This window comes from Cyrtonyx montezumae, unplaced genomic scaffold (genome assembly GCF_038088225.1).
Source record: "Cyrtonyx montezumae isolate F1298 unplaced genomic scaffold, pur_monq_1.0 scaffold_8, whole genome shotgun sequence".
NCBI classification, from domain to species: domain Eukaryota; kingdom Metazoa; phylum Chordata; class Aves; order Galliformes; family Odontophoridae; genus Cyrtonyx; species Cyrtonyx montezumae.
The window spans coordinates 98,140,902-98,156,406 of NW_027072089.1; the positions used below are offsets into that span (position 1 = coordinate 98,140,902).

The window sequence follows — 15,505 nt, forward strand, 5'->3', positions numbered from 1 at the left end:
GTCCTCTTTAATAGCCATCTTGTTGAGGGCAAGCTACCTTACTGCCTCCAAAATAGTTGAAATAGTTGAACTGTTCTTTCTTGCTGCCTATTTTGATTGTTGCTCCACTCTTCCTTTCTCAGAGGCAACCTGCAAGCTTCTGAGAAAAGAACACATGCAGGAAGAAGACCCTTTGGCTCTGGTCATAGTGCAGGACCACCCCAATTGCATAACACTGAAGCAGCCCATGACCATGAGCCAGCATGGTTCAGCAAGCAGACATCACTGATCTAGTCTAAACCTTAACAATGCCCAGATTTTGCCCATCATGTACTCTCACACATGCTGTGATATACAACTGACCATGCTTCAGCTCTTTCAGAGCCAAAGTTTGACTGCTCCAATACTGAAAAATTTAAGTTTTAAGGAAAAATGCCCCTCATTTGAACCCAGTGGGTTAGATACAAGTTTAGATGAGCATCAGGAACCATTTCAGAGTTCATGTATTTGCAGTGGTTATTCCTGACTCCCTACAAAGACTCTTTTGTTGAAGAAAATTTCACATCTCTTTCAAGCGACTAGAATCTCAATGCTTTAATTATAAAAGAGCCCTTGGCTAATATAATGAGTTTACATCGGTAAATTGGTTTTACGCTTTATTTCAGGCCATTTGCAGAGAAATCCTAGCCCTAGAGATGCAAGTGTATGTATTCTTTGAGCTATTTCATTGAATCTTCATTATATTTTGTATCTGCATTATTGGTCATGCATGTCCCAGACAGAAAGCCATGAAGACAAGGGTGAAATTCCTCTCCTTGGCTTTTGGAGGCAAAAAAAGTCTGTGGTAGGTGAATGAACGCATCAGCCTGACTTAGTCAACAACGACACCACGAGACAGTGCTTTCTCCCATGCTGTTTCTCAGAGATAGCATGCCTGCCAAATACAAAGAATAACTTGTTGTTCAAGGTTGGGCTTGGTATTTCCATTCTGGACATGGCATGAATGTTCTCCCTTCACAACACAGACTGCCAGCCACAACAAATCTTGGCTCGCAGTTCTGCCTTCCCCACCGTTAACTCTTCTTTGCCCTCAAACACTACAAGAACTTCCACCTTCTCTTTAGTCTCTGGGCTTTTGCTGATTATTTTCCATCCATCTTTCTGCTTTGGCAACACACTCAGTGATTCTGACTTTACATTGCTGGAGCCTTAGAGACAACCTCCAGCAGTTTTCCTGATTTCAACTAAGTGTACTAAAGATCTCAGGAAGAGGTGATCTTTCTTGCCAATAACAGATCTGTAAATTTAGTAGACACATAGTAGGTAGCTACCTTTCTAATTAGTATCATGTGCATTTCTGCAGGTTATTCCTATGATATGCCTAGAAGGTACATACTGACAGAAGATCAATATGACCAATATCAAATTTACTATGTCTCTCTAATAGTAACCTGGAGCAATCCGAGTGCCCACTGATGTTACTGAAAAGCGACTGGTTGACATATATGAACACCTATGACCTCATTCCAAAACAAGACTGTGAGTTGTATAGCGAATCCGGGCATTTATGCTTCTAAATTCCTTTATCTTAGGAACAGATTTCTAAAATGTGTTGGGTGCAGAGGAAAGCTTTTACATAACATTAACTGAAATTTCCTAAGTAGGAATAACTTTCATAATTACTACAGTAAGATCATCATCAAAAGATGAAAAGAGGAAGAATGATATCCAAACACTACACTGAAACCAACTACTAAACCAGCCAAACTCATTTAGAAGAAAATCCAGCAACACTTAGCTGCCCATCAGGTTAAGCTACTTTCTATTTAAAGGCCAGTGAGGCTCTTGATGAGACCAACACCACTGACTGTAGGGGGCCTGGATTATCATGCTTAGGAATCAGTGGTTACAGATCCTGAATTACCACAGGATTAAGAGCACAGCAGACAGAATTCCACTCAAGTGCTCAAATGCTGCTGTCAAACACACACAGTTTAATCTCCCTCTCTATCAGCCCTGAAAACACACACAAAACAGCAGAAAGCTGCTCTTTTTCTTCCTTTTTGAGCTCATACCAAAACCCTTTTTAACAGGTAAAATATTTTCAGAACTCAGCTCCTCTTTCAAGACTGATAGCAGCAGGAAAATAACTTGAATGGTAGGTAACGTCTTCAGGATGCTGTACATCCCTGTTTCACTCATACATTTGTCAGTACAGTGTATTAATTTAGCTGCATTATTTTGAAGAAGCCTTTTGAATCTGCTTAGAATAACAGGAAGAATAGAAATAACCTGGCAATACAAGAAATTTGCGTGTTCTGCACAAATTCACACTTCCAGTGATGAGACTGTGAATTGTGTTAGTAAGAAGTCTTGAAGGACTACAAAGGAAACAAGAAGTATTACTAAACTGTTCATTTTTATCTTAACACACAAAACATACCATTTCTCTTCTTACACCAGCAGCATCAGGCATCCTGGTTATCTTCTCCCACTTCATAAAACAAAGCTGGATTTTCCAATAATTTCTAATTGGATTCTTGCACACTAGCATTGTATAAACAATGATAACCTTCTGTCCCTAAATTCAAGGGACTCAGTTTTTCAGTTTTCAAAGAAACCTTATATGAGGTTTGAGCTCAAAGTGGCTCAAACCATGCTTAGGTAGCACTCACACATTGGAATAATTCCACTGGACTACATAAAATTGCTCCTATGAGCAAAGTCTGCTTAGCACAATAGGGAAATGCAGAATTAAGCATTCTGTTCCTAGATATGAATTAAACGCATTTGGTTAATTTTCTCTCTCCCTCTCTCAACTGAAGAAATAGAAAACAAATTTCTTAGTTGTGTGTTACTATTTAATTATGCATATAATAAAGCACAATTTCCTTCTTGTTTATCACGTCTATATGCACCTACTAGAGAGTCAAAATAAATGTAAAATGTTATAGTTACAATTAAAGAGTTGAGCATTCATATAGGGCTTGACTATCATACCTGTTATGATCTAAAGTGCATACACCTTTCTGCTGAGTCAATGCAGTTTAGAAATAGCATTCTTTTTCCAAAATAAAGATTTCCTGCACCTGTAAGGTTTTTGGGGTAAGCACGGTTTAATAGGCATCAATGAAAAGTAGAAAATCTTGCTCTGTTCTCCTACTGTTTGCTGCAGGTAAGAGGAAGTGGCAGGTTTTCAACAAAACCTATGCCATCTCCTGACAAAACTGAAATTATCAACGGGGGACAGTTGCAAGGCAGCAAGACAAATCAATACTATTACAGAATGACTTGGAATGATGAAATAACTTGACTGACTGTGCTGCTGGAATGCACCAGCCAGCTAAAAGTAATTTTTTTTCTTCCTTTCTTCCTGCATCCTGACAGCAAAGAAAAGAACAAGCTTTTATACCTGGTAGAACAAACATTTTTCATTATATGTTGGTAATCAAAATTGTTTCTTGTTTGGCAGCTGGCTCACACAGAGCTCTTTGACATCCTCTGCTTTCCTTAGGAGGATGAGCCTTTTGACTACTACATGGTACAATTTCACCACTTCATTCCACAAGAAAGGTAAGCCCCTGATTCTGGGGCAAAAACCTAGGATCACTGAAACCAGTGGGAGCTGCAACACTTGTTTCAATACAGCCAGGGTCCCATCTCCTGCATTGGTGTTCCTTTTTAGCAGCTCCTGATTTTGCATCCCAAGGAAGAAGTTCCCATAAACAGTGAGTACTGCCAAGGCAACTGGATTTGCAAAGGATTACTGCTGTGCTCTGAACACAGCTCGTACACAACCTACTACACTCATCCTTCACAGGGGGTCTTGTAGCATTGGTTGCAGCTAGATATAGATGCTTCAAACTGGCTAACATGTCAGAGATGCACATTCCTCTCGTTAGGAGATGTGATTTCTAGCACTAATGATACAGAAGCATGGATGGGGACTGCATGTGAAAGGCACGATCTAAAGTGATCTGAATTCAGGCCCAGCTGTCCACCTGTGCAGGAGATAGTAATTAAATGTGCATGTTTCTTCATAATCACAAGAACTGCATACCATGATTATCTTTGGCTCCCCACTGTAGCAAACTGGGATTTTGGTGCAGTAAAGCCTCTAAACCATAAGCTCAGTAAACTTCTCCAACAAACAGCAAGTGAGCTCAGGTGTTTAAATTTAAAATATAATTAGCTGTAGGGCTTTCCTATATTTTTCACATTACCAATCTGTCATATCTCTTTGACTGAATAAAGTTCCTTTCAATTACTTATACTCAGTAACGCATATCAGAGTTAGAAAGGTGATCATGTCTTTGTTGGTTGAAGCTCGACAGCAAAGTGCTTCACAATCCCCCCAAAAATGTGACGCACATCCACCAATTGTTTATCTCACTAAATTACTGACAAATGCTTGTGCTCAGATCTAAGCATGAAACGCTTGATCTTTACTTCATTAAATAAATTCTTGCTTGGAAGTTTCCATTTATATTGTAAATGTATTAAAAATTAAAAAAAAATATGACACTCACTGGGCTAGAACTGCTTGCAGTGAAAAGCGTTACTGGGATTGGTACAAAGTTCAGTCTGGAGTAAGAGTCCATGACTTATGAATGATGGAAATTCTACATGCAAAAGTGGGTTGATTTATAATTTAATGCATGAACAAGCAGAACTTATTTTGAGCTTCACTTGTACTTTTCCTGTGTTACTACAGAATAGCATACATCCACTTGTGAATGAAAATAGGCATGCATTTTAAACATAACCCCCAATATATTTTGCTGTTGTTTGTTATGGAGCGTTAATTTGAGCAAGGGATTTAGGAAAGTAAGTTATGAAGTGAGAAAACAGGAATTTATGCCTGAAACAACTGTGATTGTTGCCTATTTCCTTTACACACCAAAGCAGCTAGTGTAAAGGCAAATGGTTCTGAGTGGGCCTTATAACCTTTTTACAGCTGTTAACTGTTTCAAAGTAGGACCTGGAGAGCCAGAACAGACAAGGCAGAGCCTTACATCAGGGAGGCTCCTCTTTCTGCAAGCTCCTATCATCCTCATGGGTGAACTCCACCACAACGTGAGTACAGGGAAAGGGAGAAGTGAAAGTCCCTTGTGAAGGCACAGAGGGAGACAAGGTACAAGACTGGTATTCTATGGTTCTTCCCATCCTATGACTAGGGCCTGAGACAGAATTTAGCCACTTGTCTTGGAGACAAGAAAGATGACTTAGTTGTCTTACAGACCAAGTTCTTCCAGCCACAACATTCCTCATAAATGTAGTGAATTACCAGATGAAGAGGTGATAGCCTTGCTGGTGTGACAAGAACGGGGACATGCTCCTCTTCTAGGGGGTTCAAGGGCTTCAGCACATTCTGGCATACCCTTTCAAGCTGAAAGCCAAAGGCTCTTGCTGTGCTGAGGCATGGGCACATGAGTAAAATATACACCTTGACCCCCTGCATCGTACATCCATGATTTACATGAAGGGCCAATGGGTTCTGCAAAGCCCCTCTGCTGTTTTCATACACATCAGCAAGAAACACAAACAGATCAACAGAGCCACATTTCTACTCATGAAGATCTCTAATAGGACAAAAAGACAGTCCTTCAGGATGTATTCCCCAGGGCTGGGATAAATCTAAGACAGTTTACACATTTGCCAGAGAAGGCTGGAAACAGAGAAAGATGTCACACCTTGAGGAGAGGCTCTGAAAGCAGCTTAAAATAACACCATCCCTTACAGTGGATACCATTAGACACCAAGGCAGAAAACCCACCCTGAAGTTAGAACCTTATTAACTTTCACAGCAAAGTGAGCTCTATATTTGCATGGATCTGGAAAATCTATAGTTGTTTATGTTTTCAAGTCTGTTTAATTACCCAGGTGAGACTAACAAATAAAAAATTGCTCTGTTGCTTCTGAGCATAAGAGCTGCGGCTCATCTTGAAAGCATTCTCATCATTTCTGAGATCCGTGGGTGCATGCCTTTTATAAATGTGAAATCATTCAAACCTTTTCAGCATTTCCCCCACTTTTTTTTATATCCATTTCATTCTCACAGGTGTCAGAATAAAGTGACAGCTTTGATCTTGGTGGAGATAACCGTATGTGGGCAGGTACTTTTTCTTGAAATGCAAACTGGGAGAGGATCTAGAGGTCAAGCCAGAAGGCTACATATACTCAAAAATCTAGTTTAAAAGAGAATCCCTTTTGTGGCTCCTAATATGCCTTCAGATGTGTATCTTGAAATACCCATCTGTGAAGGTTGGAACATAGTTATATGGAGAGCAAGTTTTCAGAAAACTGATGTTCAAACAGATGGGAAGACTAAAGGAGTTGGGTTTGTAGCTACGGAACAAGCACTTTCATTGCCACATCAAAAGCACTGATAAAAGCAGTCCACCAACTCAGGATAAGAGTGTAGTATTTGATGTATTAATTTGACAGCGTGCTAGAATTAATATGAAGATCTCCTTTTTCACCCCATTACAAGACTGATTTTGTGCATTACAGAGGAGTTTAAAACATACAAAACAGCTAATCAAAGTTCTAGTTTATATGAAGGTCATCTCTCTCCCGAGGCCCCACTTCCTCATAATTTTTTTAAACCACTAAACGCTTAAGTAGAGAAACCTGCCAGAATTTGTTGCGAAGACCACAGAAAGAGAGGTTATGTTCTGTAGACTTTTCAAAAAGCTATAAATTTCTTGCAATACACATGGGCCCTACATGTAAGTGAAAACAAGGGTGGGTAACTCAATTCATGCTTTCATTTTCAGAGTGAATGTCATTACCTCTGCTATATGTGAACAGTTTCATTTGGGTAGGGATGTGGATGATACCACTAGGAAGAGGTAGTTATGGAAGCCAAAACACAAAGTTACATGACCTCTAAAACTGAGTCTCCCTAACACAAAACCAATCTCTCTTCCCGTCATGCCTCCATTCAGAGACACATCTCTAAAAGTGGCTTGTAGCTGCTAATGATGGGGAACAGAGAACTCTTTATTAACCAGCAGCAAGTGTCTGCAGTGAAAGAACAGGAAAGAGCAAGTGTGTGCGCTTACTCACACTAAAGCGAGTGAGAACCTAGTTACCCTAAGAGGTAAAAAAAATTCTGCTTATGACCATTGATTGCCACTGTTCCCACCAATCCCAAGGAGCAGAAGTTGGAGCAGGATAATTGGTTCTAGTAATTCCTGTTTTTTATGAGACCTCGAGTCAAAATGTGAAAGAAAATCTACAGGGTGTTTTTTTTTTTTCCAGAAACAAAATAAGTACCATAAAATAAGCATGCTAGAATGGAAGCAGATATGCTCCCAGTGGCCTGTGCTGGGCTACACTCTAATGGTAAATAATAACATACATGAAGTAGCAATGCATGATTCCTCTTTACAAGACAACTCACTGAAATGCTGCCAAAAATCTGTGTCCCACTTAGTGCTTCAAGACAATAGGAGAATAATGACAGGTCTGTAAAATCTGCTGGAATTGACAGTTCCTATTGTTCTGAGAACTTTTGGTGACGCACAGGAGCTTTCAGATTAGCACAGCACAACGTTGAACAAAACAGGTGTCAAGCAAATCAATGTGCTTTTCACCATTCAGCCGTTTTTGTCTTACTGCTGTTCCACTTCTATTCTGTGCTTGGTGGTGCTTCGCTGTGAGCACTTGCCATCTGAGATAAAGAGTACATATATGAAACAGGAAGAGAAAGCTTTCTGTGACTTGGTGTGCTTTTCTATGTATGCCATATCTCATATAGAGTATCTTTCCCTGCAAGCATTTTTTTCCCCAGAGACAAACAAAAATAAGAAACTTCTAATCTGAGCCATTAGCCTTATTCAGATTCAAAGTGTCCAACTCCATTGGATGTACAAACATCAGGAATAGCTATAGAAGATAATTTGTTTTGTGGGGTGCATAAAAATTACTTGAATGAATGAAAATAAAAATACAGCTGATGCAAAACTGATGAGCAGTTGCTCTTGCATCCATTTACCTAGAACAACCACAACGTTTCTACTGAAACAGGAGGGTTAAGATTGAGGGAAATACTGAAATATTCCAATTCAGAACCTCTTAGCATAAAGAAAGAAGATGCATCCAAGCCTCTACCTTCCTCATTAAATGAAGCCTCTGTACTCTACATTTCCAGTATAGACAAACCTATAGGAATGAGGCAGATGTAAGATAACCTGTTAAGTTGAAAGCACAATGAAATGAGTCAGAAGATGGGGGAATACCCGTTCAGCTCAAATTTTCAACATTACCATTGCTGAAGCAAAAGGAGAAGAGAAATAATATGCTGCCTTTGCAAAAATTTTGCTCTTCCAAGAAAAATCTAAGCATAAGACTGAAGATCAGATCAATGCCTGGTGGCTTTTAGTGTAAGTCAAGGGAAGAATGCCAACTTGGTCTGGCACCAGGCATTTTAGAAGACATACGAGCCTGTCGAACCAAGTGTTTTCCAATGCAACCAATTAAAGCTACCTCAAGATAGCATTTTTCAGCTTCTGCATCCTCCCAACTGCTGCCAGCATGCCACAGCTCTCACTGAAGCCTACTCACTCCTCTGTTGCTGGAACTCTTATAGCCTGGGAATCTGAAATGCTTCCCCCACATAGATCATCCCCAAGCACTAGTGACGAGCAACTGTTCTCTGCACCATAAGGTCAAAAAAAATCTAATGCAAATGTGGCTTTGACTGCAGCACAATTTTTTCTACCTCTGGCACTATACTGTGGTTTGAAGCCAGCAGACAGACTAACATAATGCACTATCCAGAGCTTAACAGTTATAGGCTGCCTCTGTCCTGCCCCATCACCCTCCTTTTATCAGCTAAGGCACAAGGATAGACAAGTAAACAAATCCCCTCAAACAAGGTTATGGGAGATACAGGGATTTTAAACAGTCACACAGTGTTTGCATAGTGACAGTGACTTAACATAAGAGGTTTGCATTGTTTCAGCTATATCCCTAGAGCATTAACAAGAACGAAGGCAACATGTTAGAGATGCAGTTACCTTAAAAGACAACGTTCTCCTAGGCTCCCACATTATCAATCTCAGCTATCAATCCACTATCAATTTTCAGCTAGATCAACGCTGAGAAAATACAAGCAAATGATACAAATCCTCCAAAAAGTGACATAGCAGCTAAATAACTATTCCAAAGAAATATATATTTTGGGCACTTCCATCATTGCTAAACAAAAATAAGTTCTGCAGTAGAAGCCAACAGTTCTCTTGAACACATTAGGATAATATTGTTTTGAAGCTCAGTGCCACAAGATGCCTGGGGCCATTATTTCAACAAAATGGGACCCAAATATCCCAGGAAGATACAGGGAGAGTGACTTGCACCTGTCTTCAGAAAAGCCAATAATTCAAACTTAATGAAGGGTTCCCCTGTTTTAGTAGTACATCACATTTAACATTCAAAACTACACAGAGGAGCTTACTACATGCTTCCATAGCAGTCACTCCCACCAAATTGATGCATAGCTTTCTACATTCTTTATTTTTCTAATTTATTTGGCTCAAACAGTTCCTGGAAAACACAAACCATTCCTTTAAGCATAAACATGAGGTGACGCTGATTACTTCAGCAGAAGGAATAAGCTCCATGGACACAACTTGCAAGTTGCAAGTATCTCAAAAGCAATACTGATCAGTTAAGTCCTATTCAAAATAAATAAATAAAAAATCACAGTGTGAGACAGCAATGCCACTTCCTAGTGACTCCCAGCACTGGAAGAGGAAATTGTATTTCTAAAATGAAAACAACACATGGGAAAAGGATCCCTAAAAGACAGTCAGCTTCATGTGATTTGTGCACTTAGTTTTGTTAATATAAAATTCCTGATACCCATGACTTGAACGAAGAGTAAAAATATAGAAACTTTTTTTTATAAATCTTTTGTTCCCGTTTGTCTTCCCTCCTATGTGCTTTCCCAAACCAGATAAGATGACTACAGCCTCTCAGAGGATTAAGCAATCACCCCCAGCCCCAAATCTGCAAAGCTCTTCGTCCAGTAGCAAATATCCGATAAGAGACAAGCAGTGCTGAGACAAATTCATAGTTGGTGTAACTCAAGTAACCCCAGAGGGCTACAGAGGGACAGATTTGCAGCTCCCTTACGACCTACTTCTAACTGCACTGTTTCCACTTTACAAAAGCAAAAGCAGAACCCCAGCAGGCACAGGAATAAACTTCTAACGCATGCCCTGCAATGGTGGACAAGGAAACTCCTCACACCCACCATGCACTCACCTGTTCCATCAACAATCAAGAAATTACATGCCTTTTTTAAAGCCCTCTCCAAAAGAGATTTTTTTTAAAAAAAGAAAAGAATTATGCAGGAAAAGCAACAATGCTCTGTGCTGAGAACAGTAGCGAACGATAAGCAACTTGTGTTTCCTTGCCTCAGTGTCTGCACTGGTGCTTTACAAATCCTAGTACCAGTGCATCTGCTATCAGCGTTCAGATGCTGGTGACTACACACAGGCAGCTAGGAGTTCTGTGCAAGGAACATTCCCTTCCATGTGGCTCGCTCTCCCTTCTCAAGCACAGAGGGTCCTGAAATGCCTCAAGAGCACACAGCATCCTCTTAGACACATCTTAATTAGGCTGAGCAGCCACCCAAGGCAAAGCAAGCAACTAACGAGTTTGTTCAGTGCCTGGAACTGTTAGTAAGAGCACATCTCACCACCTGTGAGACAAAATTAAGAAAACCTTTATGCTATTTGCAGCTAACACTAATTAGCTTTTGCCACTCCTTGACTGACGACACCATTTACAGACCCACGCTCAGGCTGAAGCGGAACAACAAAGTGCACAGCTGTACTTACAGAGATCCCGTAGCTCCATCCTTCCTGATGACATATCGCCTCCCACACCAGCGCAAGCAAACCACTTAATGCTGCTGTTTGAGGATGGCACAGCGCGCGCAAGTGGCAGATGGTCCCCGGTGAGGCTCTCCGACAGTCCCCGTCCCTTGTGCTGCCATGTGAGAGGGGCCCCCGCACACCGTTGCCTGGTCCCAGTGCCGCCCAGCTTGGCTTATGGTGTGGTGCTGCCAGCCCGGCAGGCTCCCATTGGCACGGTGGGTGACGGCAGCCAATCGCAGCCGGCTCCCGTTTCGGGGAAACTCCTGCCCACTTATTCTGCAGCTGGGGAGACCCTATTTCTCAGGAAGAGCATCGCTCACCCAGCATCGCAGGGGAAAAAGAAAACCCTGGCTGTCTGACTATTTCTGTGATTCCCCCACTTTCCCTTCCTGGGGCTGAAGGGAGAGAGGCAGAGCTGGGGAGAACGTGGGGAGCTCACCGAGCTGAGCCAAGCGGAGACGCACGATTCCTTGCTCCATCGCCATGGAAACAGCCTGGATGCAGCGGGATGGATTTGTGCGGCACATCTGCCGCCAGGCTCACGATCAGTAGCAAGCTCAGCTCTTGCCTCTGCTTTTGCTGCTTATTTCACAGGGAGTTTGCTTTCTCTTTTCAGATGCACTGGGAAAGTAGACACAGGCAAAGATGTGCACACATCAGCTCTCTCTTTGCGCAAACACCCTGATCTGCACGTTTGTGTACACACGTGTATGGCCAGGAGTAATAGCCTGTACCTATCCATACAACAAGGACATATGCTCTCTGAGCATCCAGATATTACTTCCATTTCAAGTTTGAGTAATGGACTAACGTAAGCCAACATCACAGAATGGCCAATCAAAATAATACAACTTGCTTTCCAGTTCCTTAAATTCCACCTTAAATTGGGGTCATAATCTGACACGACTATCAAGAAACTTCACCATTAATCTGTTGTTCTGTTAGTGGGCTCCTAAAATGGCATCTAAAACCCACAAAAGGCTACACTGGAGACTGCTCCCACTGCTCTGTCCCTGGTCTGATGACACGCCACCAGGAAAAGTCTGCACAGAGGGTTATTAACCAAAAGAAAACCACGTTCCTTGGTTATGGAAACTTTAATTTTTTTAAACTAAAAGAAAAAAAAATGAAGGTCCTTATATATATATAATTATATATTTATTATTATTATATATTATTATTATTATATATATTATATATATATATATATAAAAGCATTCCTGTGCTGTTCTAATGTGAGAAACTCATCACTGCATTTACCACAGTAAGCAATGGTACTTCAAAAAGCTTCCTGCTGGAGCCCTGCAGGTAGAATGAAGGCCACCCCTTGGTTAGATTTACTCTGCCAGCCTCCCCATCTAAAGTCCAGGTAGGTCTTTGGAAACCATGGGCCTAGTGCTGAAGAAAAGAGTTGAGAACAGAAAGTAGCACCAGGAGATCTATCTTCAAGACATCTCTCACTCTATTAGTTTGGACCAAAAACCGAGAACAATACTCTCCAATGGAATGGGATGTTAGAAGGACTCACTTCTTACAATGACTAATTTCTTTTGGTTTTTATTTTCCTCTAAAGCAGCATGAGCCACCACTTCCTGCAGCACCACCTCTACAATAATTACCCTGAGCCTGTAGGCTTTTGTGGCCTTTTAGTTCTGAATCCTTAAACTTTAGTAAGATGTTTATGTGCATTTTAGGGGGAAGGGAGACTAATTGTAAAGATGAGATTTGCTGTCAGGACTTGCTGGAAATAAAGTTTCTTTCCAGTCCCATCTTCCCCTCTCTTGCACCTTGCATCCCACACAGGAAGAGGGTGGTTTGGGGATGAAGTACATATCTCACCATTTGTTTGGGAATGATAATACAGTTCAGCTGTTTGAAATTCAGTTTGTGAGCTCTAATAGTAGTGTCTTATGGCCCGAAAATGTCAATATGCAGATCTTAAGCCAATAAATACATAAAATGTTTCTTGACAAACAACTGTTATACTCCTAGTGGGTCTCTACACTGGAAATTTGATTTTTTCTTTTTAGCCAATATTAAATTGGAGAGCTTTCTAATAACATAAATTGTCCCTTCCTGTTGTAAAATATCCAGAGTTCAAAATCCTCCATTAGGTTTTGTTTAACCAAGCACTACTGTAAACAAACAATGATTATGAGGGCAACTTTGAAATACCTGGAAAAACCTTCTTAAGGTCCAATTTCCCAAACTCTTCATCTGCATTTTACCCACTGTCAGGAAGAAGGCTGCATTCCAGATCAGGGCAACCAGTGAGAAATTCAGAAGACCCATTTTAAGGCCTTTTCTTGCCACAGGAAAGGAAAAGAAGTGACAGCTGCTTCTAAAAGCAAGCAGTTAGATCTAGCTTCAGAAAAAACTTCAGAAAACTACATCCTTTGCCACTTTCTTAGTAATTCCTGGCATAAATTGCATTTTCTTTCCTTCCAAGGTTGTCAGGTGAGAAAAAACGGGTTAAGTTTGCTGTATTCTGAATCAGGACAGGACACAAATACGTAAGGAAGCTTTTGAGGGAGATCAAAAATTCAAGGCCAGAGAAATCCACGTAATTTGAAAGAGACATAATAAACGAGAAATGAGAAAAATCTTCTAAGTATGTGAGATAAAATGAAGTTGTTCTGCTGAAAGGATCAAAGATTTCCAGGAAGGCTTCACACCAAACATGCTGTTTCCAATCTAACAGCCGCTGTCAGCAGGATGCTGTGATGGGCAAAGACCTGTTTGTGTGTGGGAGCAGAGGAACAATCAACAGTGACATAATGCTTACTCATCCTTCCAGATCATGAGTTTTCTATTTTTAGCCTAGATACCTACATGGAGAAGGTGGTTAACCTACTAAGATTAAAGTCACAGACATGCTGGTTGGCTCCCAGTAACCCCTCATTCAAGATCATAAGTTACAAGTCAATTCTCAGTAAGCTTTGTTCAAAACTCCATTTGCAGAAGCAGCTGAATTCTACCAGGAAGAGCCTGTCCTACTCACTCATCCCAGGAAAACCTACAGATTTCCCTTCCACAGCTACACTGTCAAATCAGCAGTTAGCATTCATTGTAGGTACTCCAAAGAAGTATTTGAGAAACTTTCAAGGCTGTATTTAAAATCTAGTTTGGCTTCACACAAAATTCGGTATCAGAAAACCCTGTTCATCCTTTGTCAGGACCCCCAGCATGTAACTTTAAATAGCCAGGTTCTGGAGGTTTCTAGTTGTTTAATACAACTAAAATAAGCTTTTGGATAGCAACACGTACACACAAAACACTAGGCCAGGACACAAAGAGATCTATCCCTTCTGCCTCTGAAGACAGCCTTAGTACAAACGACCAAGCTTATCTGACTAGGAGAACTCAGTGATACATAAGCTGCTGAAAAACCTGTCAGGGATGCAGCTCTGCAAATCAGATTAGACACGACCTTCAGAGGTGATCTGCCACCATGTCATCCAGGAAGGTCTGTATGAAGTACAGAAACAACTTTCTGCAAAGCATGGATGGGTTTGATTTCTACCATCCCAGCACCAACGTGCATGCTCAGTATTCACTACTTTCTCCTGTACTTTGAACACAGGGAAAAATCAAGTCTTTTCCTACATCAACAGGTAGGCTGCTGCCATCCTAAAGATGCATACATATATTAAAAGATAGTTACAAACAGCCCGTGGGCTAGATGGCACAATCAGGATGCTAAAATAGGGACTGCTGCAGCAGTAAAATTATGTTTGTGTGGTGCATTGTACTCAGACCTCTGCACTCACTCTAAATAATATCACTACCTTTGGGACACAGGGAAGAATGGTGAAGAAAATCTCTACTTATGTTATATAAATTAAGTTGGAAATTCAAAGTTTGGTACAACAGCTTTGGACATACACAGCAATGGTCTGGACAGCAAATTTCTAGAGTGTTGAATCTGCAATACTTTGTATCTTCTCTGGCAACTGAAGTTCTTCAGCTAAACCAAAGACAGCCTACAAACTACATCAGAATTGTCCACAGGAGCTGATACAAATATTCCCCAGATTTCCTACTGCTAAACAATTAAACACAGCTTGGGTGGTAAAAGATGTCCTAATCTAGACAGGACAATGGGATGCTCCATTTCCCCATTCAATATTAACTCCACCATTTAAAATACCATGTTTATTACACAACCAAAATATCCTCATGTAAAAAAATAAAATAAAACAACACTAAAATCAAATGGAAAGGAAAAAGAGCAAAAACAGTAGTGTATAAGAAACTTAATATAAACAGAAGAAAAAAAATGACATCAGAGTAAATAGATTTGCACTTGCAGATTTTTATACCAAAAATAAATAACAATGAAAATTATTTCCAATCTTGAAACTGGAAACAGCAAAGCTCTAGCTGAAAAACAGCCTCATGTGATGTTTAGGTTTGGAGGCAGTGTCATATACAATCATAGTTTGTATAGCTATCATATAAAACAACCTTAAAATACACAAGCCCCTGCAGCCATCTGCAACCTTTAAGTCTTGCCATTTCAAGTATACATAGGAGTCATATAGCATGTGAGGGCACTGAAGAACTTCAAATCAATTACAATAAATCTAGGCAGAAGACAGAAAAAGGTTTCATAGACACATCATCAACTTCAA

At 40.5% G+C, this 15,505-nt stretch overlaps 1 protein-coding gene across 1 annotated transcript in view; it reads right to left on the minus strand.

The window, feature by feature from the left end:
- LOC136058703 (engulfment and cell motility protein 1-like) overlaps positions 1-11,000 on the minus strand; it is a 76,804-nt gene extending 65,804 nt beyond the window's left edge. The window contains exon 1 of the mRNA XM_065752364.1: positions 10,833-11,000. The gene's annotated coding sequence lies outside the window, so the exon portion shown is untranslated. The remainder of the gene's footprint in view (positions 1-10,832) is intronic.
- Between the last annotated feature and the right edge of the window lie 4,505 nt (positions 11,001-15,505).